The following is a 6,647-nucleotide window of genomic DNA, read 5'->3' as shown; positions in this document are numbered from 1 at the left end:
ACTTAGTTCTCTAATTTTCCCCTCATACTCCTGGATTTTTTTTATCTCTCTTTTTCTCAGCTTCTTCTTTTTCCATAATTTTATCTTCTAGTTCATCTATTTTCTCCTTTGCCTCTTCAATCTGAACCGTAGTTGTCTCCATTTTATTTTGCAGCTCACTGATAGCATTTTTTTAGCTCCTTCTGGCTGTTCCTTTGTCTCTTGATCTCTGTAGCAAGAGATTCTCTGCTGTCCTCTATACTGTGTTGAAGCCCAGCGATTAATTTTATGACTATTATTCTAAATTCAATTTCTGTTATATTGTTTAAATCCTTTTTGATCAGTTCGTTAGCTGTTGTTATTTCCTGGACATTTTTCTGAGGGGAATTCTTCTGTTTCGTCATTTTGGATAGTCCCTGGAGTGGTGTGGGACTGCTGGGCACTTCCCCTATGCTGTCTTGAATAACTTGCATTGGTGGGCAGGGTCGCAGTCAGACGTGATGTCTGCCCCCAGCCCACCGCTGGGGCTCCAGTCAGACTGGTATGTGCCTTCTCTTCCCCACTCCTAGGGGCGGGATTCACTGTGGGGTGGCGTGGCCCTTCTGTGCTGCTTGCACACTGCCGGTTGTGGTGCTGGGGATCTGGCGTATTAGCTGGGGTGGATTGGCAAGGTGCACAGGGGCAGGAGGGGCAGGCTCAGCTGGCTTTTCCTTTGGACATCTGCTTCGGGAGGGGCCCTGTGGCACCAAGAGGGAGTCAAACCCGCTGGAGGGATGGATCTGCAGAAGCACAGTGTTGGGTGTTTGCGTGGTGCAAGCAAGTTCCCTGGCAGGAACTGGTTCCCTTTGGGATTTTGGCTGGGGGATGGGCAAGGGAGATGGTGCTGGCGAGCGCCTTTGTCCCCCGCCAAGCTGAGCTTTGGTGTCTGGGGGTCAATAACTCTCCCTCCCATTGTCCTCCAGCCCTCCCATTCTCTGAGCAGAACTGTTAGCTTATTACCTTCCAGACGTCAAGTCCCTCTTGCTGTCGGAACACACTCCGTCCGGCCCTTCCACTTTTGCAAGACAGAATGGGGGGCTCTGCTTGGCTGGCCTGCCACCCCTCTGCCCGGGCTCCCTCCCGCCAGTCTGTGTAGCGCGCACCGCTTCGCTGCCCTTCCTACCCTCTTCCGTGGGCCTCTCGTCTGTGCTTGGCTTTGGAGACTTTGTTCTGCTAGTCTTCTGGCTGTTTTCTGGGTTATTTAGGCAGGTGTAGGTGGAATCTAAGTGATCAGCAGGACGCGCATTGAGCCCAGCGTCCTTCTACGCCGCCATCTTCCCAGGATTATTTGTTTATTCTTTACTTCTTTGTACTCTGATGTATAGTTGAAGCTACTATTTTCTCATTGCATTCTAGCTAGTGTTTATAAATTTCCTCCCATATTCCTCTTCTCTTCTCTTCTCTTCTCTTCTCTTCTCTTCTCTTCTCTTCAGAATTTGGATTTATCTTTTATCCTTATTGGAAGGTAGGGATTTGGGGAGCAACTGTCTCTGGGTTTAAACTTTGCAGTCTCTTCATTGCTGCATAGGCCTCTGTGTGGAATGTGTGATGGTCAGAATGAGTGGTAGTCGCTGATTACAAGAATCCACAGTGGATTTCTGGAGCCAGAACTCCAGACATCTCTGGAAAATTTCCATACTTGCTAGAGTGTTTGATATCCTTATTAGATCAAGGAGAATTTGAGGAGAAAGATCTGTAGTTTGAATTGTCTTTTTTTCTTTGCATTTTTGCTTTCATTGATGTAAATTTAACTCCTCTCTCTTCCAAATCTTACCACCACCAAATGTTTTTCTCTTCTATATTTCTCTTTCTCATACAATTGTAACTATCAAAAGGTGACTGGCCATCGTGCCCTCTAAAGGGATAGGATGGTTCACCTTAGGATAATAGCGGAAATTGTACAGACTTCGGCCATAACTTCTGTGTCTTCAGGGAAGTTATTACCATGCAGTGACCACCTAGAACATGGCTCAGTTCACTCTGAAGGAATTATACCCAGTTCAAGCATGTTTCATCTCTAGCCACTTGTGGTTTTTTTTTTTTCAAAGTCTGTTTTATAGCATTTTAGGTCTTGTTCACTTTCCTGTCTTGATCCCTTTCCCATAGCCATTCCCAAGGAACAAAATAACTTATAAAATAGAAGATAACTAAAAACAACAACAATAACAACAATAGATTCTTATCAACACAGGACAACTGTGGAGATTCCTGGAAGTCCCAGGCCCAGCTGACTGGCTTCAGATTTCTGCTTCTGCCTTTGTTGTCAACTTCATAATGGCTATCCTACTCCATTAGGTTTAACAGTTTTGAAAATGGATTATCATCATTTGATTAGAGTTTATGCATTTATCTCCTTCCTCTTCTTTTTCCTCAGCCATCTTCTCTTTCTTCTTCTACCTTGATCATTCTCTTTGTAATGAGGACATATTACTCAAAGACCTTTGTGTCCTTGAGTTTCCTCTGGAAAAGGGCAAGCCAATCTCTAAAAGCATAAAGCAAATTAACTGGAGTTTAACTTCTGGTAGTTTTGTCCCACCTTGTGACAGGGAAAGGTGGATTTTGGGTTCAGAACTCCAGGCATCTCTTTAAAATTTCCATACATGTTAGAGTATTGCATCTACCTTTTTAGTCAAGGAGATTTTAAGGGGAAAGATCTGTAATTTAAATTGTCTTTTTTTCTTTCCATTTTTTGCTTTCATTGATGTACCCTTTATCTCCTCTCTCTTCCAAATCTTACCACTGCCTGTATATATTACTTTTCCACACAAGTATAAGATTAAATATTTAGAGAAGTCCTGGGCTGAGCAGATGGCCAATCTCCTATTGCCACTGTTGTCAATTGCACATCCACCTATCATCTTTTATCTTTAGCTGTTTTTGAAATTAGTAGTTTTTGTGAGTGTTGAGCTCTGCTGGTATCTTTTCGTCTTTCCTCTTGTAAATCCTTCTCACTCTTTTAACTAAGGACAGAGAGTTATGCTTCCTATTCTCCTTTGGTGGACTGGATATATCCCAGAACAATCAGGCTGACTGTCTATGGTCTCCCTACAAGGAGAGGAAAGAATGAAAATACCCCTAGGTACTTGTGCTTCTTGGATAAATCATATCTTGTTTTGTGATGCTCCTTCTCATGCTTTGACTTAGAAATAAGTCAGATAAAAGGGCTATTATTGTATTTTAAGTGATTATTGTGCTATTGTATTTTCACCTCATGTTTTTTTCATTCCCAGGAAAACCCCTCCCTACTCTCATCTCTATCCTCCAAAAAGTCACTTTTGTTTACGCTCAGCAAGGCTGAAGATCTGGAATATTCCATGATTGACAGATGATCCAGCTTCAAAGTTTGCTGTTGCCTCAACGACACACTCATAGAACTTTGTCTACCTGCCAACTTTGGTGTATACAGGATGTTGGAAGAATTGGGCCTCTTGATAGTTTGAGTTTCTTGTGAGTTTTGTGTAGACTTTTTTCAGCAGCAACTAATCTGAACTTGGCAAGTATGAGGACGCTGCCATTGTAAGTAGTTTCCGACCGGTGGGCTAATTTGGTTGGAACATGGTGCTGGTGAGCTCTAGGCATTTGACTGTAACCCATGTACAGCTATTTAGCTCCATGGATTTGAGCATGGTGCCAGAGAACAATGGTCATGTGATTTCAAAACCCCAAGAGTGATTGTAATAGACTGCACCACTCACTTGGACCAGACTTTTTCTGAACATGGATTATCAGCTACCTGGAAGACCCAGCAAAACCATTGTATCAATAGCCCTGCAAAATTTTCATGTATGCAGAAACAGTTTAAAGTGTATTCCTTAATAATAGCGTGTAGTAACGTCACTTTGTCAGAAGGACATTTTTGAAATGTGTATTTGAGCAAAGAGAGTTAAAGCAATGGTGGATAGGAGAAGTTGCCAAATTCTCCCCTTTCACACATCCAAATTCATATACTAGTCTTTGTCCAATGCCAAGAAACCGTATTGTGGTCCAACCTAGGACATTTGGAGACATACTTCGGAGAAAGCAAGATCTACATGCATTTTGTCCAATGTTTCACTTCACTGAAACAGTTGGAGAGGAGGAATTTATCCTCTGACACATATAAATAGATGGTAATCAATCTTATGTGTTAGTGATGTATGCATGTGTAATGTAGATGTACTTTTAGGTTTTCTGAGCTGAAGACATCTTTCATTGAAAATTCTCTCCCCTCCTTCATTTAAGGTGCCTTCATACACACACACACACACACACACACACACACACACAAACATACACACATATACCTATACAGATACCCTTTACACATTGCACAGGTATGAATACACATAAATACCTTCACACATATACAAACATACACACACATGCACACACATACAGAAAAATACACACAGATTTATTGTGTTCTTAGAAGAAACACACTGAATCTTCTCATAACATATATTTCAAATTTTAATTTTAATTTTCAGCCAATTATCTGTTTTAATGAATGAACTCTGTAATCTTTTCAACAGTTTCATCATTCTTCTGGGTGATTAGATGACTAATTTTGTACATCGTTGCAGTTGCTAATCCTAACTTATTAAAATTTGTTGTGCCATTTACATTTCTGACATAATAACATAGTAAGTATCTTATTAGCAAATGTGTATAAGAATGCCAATTATTGGATATTTGTTGTTCTAAAGAAAATTCACTTCATTTTATGCTTAAACACACATAAAAACAAACCCTTAAAAGTATCAATTTTAATACACATAAACATAAACACATTCATACACAGATAATTGCATAAATATACACAAATGAAAAAATGAGAAAAAAACTTTCTAAAGTCTGACATACAAGGAAAGCCATTTTAGAGTTCTTCCTAAATCAGCATGACGGTACATAAACTTTGCTCAAACTAAAACCTGATTTATGGCCCATCACATAGGCATTGTACATTTGCTTTGTGAATGAGTAGCCTAAAGGAAAACCATCTCTCTTTGAGATATCAATCAATGTTCCTACTCCCTGTATTTCTTGATGTTAAAACTTACAATTCCTGCCTATATGTTAATCTATAATCTTTTGAGATTTTGCAAGATATAAAAAAGTATAGGGGTGCCTGGGTGGCTCAGTTGGTTGAGTGTCTGATTCCGGATTTTGGCTCAGGTCATGATCTCACGGTTCATGGATTCAAGACCCACATCAGGCTCTCCACTAACAGTACAGAGCCTGCTTGGAATTCTCTCTCTCCCTCTCTTTCTGCCTTTCCTCTTCATTCTCTCTCTCTTCCTCTATCTCTCTCTCAAAAATAAACTTTAAAAGTGTATATAAACCTGTAAAAACTGTTTATTTTCTGGAGCACTTTCTTCCCTGTGAATATTGTGTTTCCTGGGCAGCTGTCTTAATTTAGGTCTGAATAAAACTCTCTGTTTTTTTTTTTGTTTTTTGTTTTTTGTTTTTTGTTTGTTTTTTTTTTTTTATAATAGAGTCCTCTCTCTAGTAAATTTGTGTCAACATTTCTTGGCATAGTTGTCAGGATATCAGAGATACCCACCTGAGGCCACCTGACATCTTCTGGAACTTGATGCTTGGTAACAGCACAGGCTCCTTGTGCCCCTCTGGCTTCTTGCCAACTTTCTGGTGGATCGGTGAATTCTCCTGATATGTGGATCTCCTTATTTTACATTGATGGTCCTGACTTTTATTTAATATGTTATTTAGACTGATTTTGTTTATACCAGTACATTTTTCTAGATACAAAACCTAAGGAAAAGTAATAAAACTTGGGTTGGCTAATTCATATTTGGCTTTGATTTAGCATAAAAATTTAAAGACTGCACAACGCTAATTGGTCAGAAAATAAGAGACTGAATTATTCAGCTCCAAAGATAATGGACACTTTCCCCTTCCAGCTAAAACACAACCTTTACAGGGGAGGAAATGCTCTGAAGAATGAGCTGTTTTTTAAAATTTATATATATATTTTTTTACATCTTTTAAAAATTATTCAGCTCCAAAAATAAGGGACACTTTCTTTTTCCAGCTGAAAGGTGTTCTCTGGAGACCCAGAACCTATAGAAAGTTTCTGAAGTTATTTCTCAAGACAAAAAATGGTGCCATAGGGAATTCCATCTTTTTAACATAGTGAGTAAAGTTTTGCTCATCCAGGGATGCACAGATAAGGGTTGATCATCTGGCTCCCCAACTCCCACAGCAGTTTAGATGATTAGTGGGAAACCAGAGACACGTACGAGTGTGTTTCATGGCCTCTTGGAAGTGTCACTTATAAACAGCACATTTTTATCCACTATATTTTTCTCCTCTCCCACGAAAATTGTTCAGTCTTTATACTAAAACTACAACCCAAGTAATATGGGAATTTGTGTTTCTAAAGCTGAACAACCTCTGAACATAAAACAGTCACACACAGGAAATCAGGGAGATTTTATATATGGAAAATGCATACAGAATTCCTATTTTTAAGTACTCAATTAAATGAGAAAATTTAACAAAAGATAATCTAAGTCTTAGATGGCCAAAATGGGATTCATTTGATTTACCAAAAATAATTGTATTGTATGCACAATTGGAAAAACAGCTATAATTTTATTTTATTTTATTTATTTTTATTTATTTTTTAA

Source organism: Panthera pardus, unplaced genomic scaffold (assembly GCF_024362965.1).
Source record: "Panthera pardus isolate Hobbes unplaced genomic scaffold, ASM2436296v1 HiC_scaffold_27, whole genome shotgun sequence".
Lineage (NCBI taxonomy): Eukaryota > Metazoa > Chordata > Mammalia > Carnivora > Felidae > Panthera > Panthera pardus.
Note: the sequence above shows the minus strand (reverse complement) of the source record.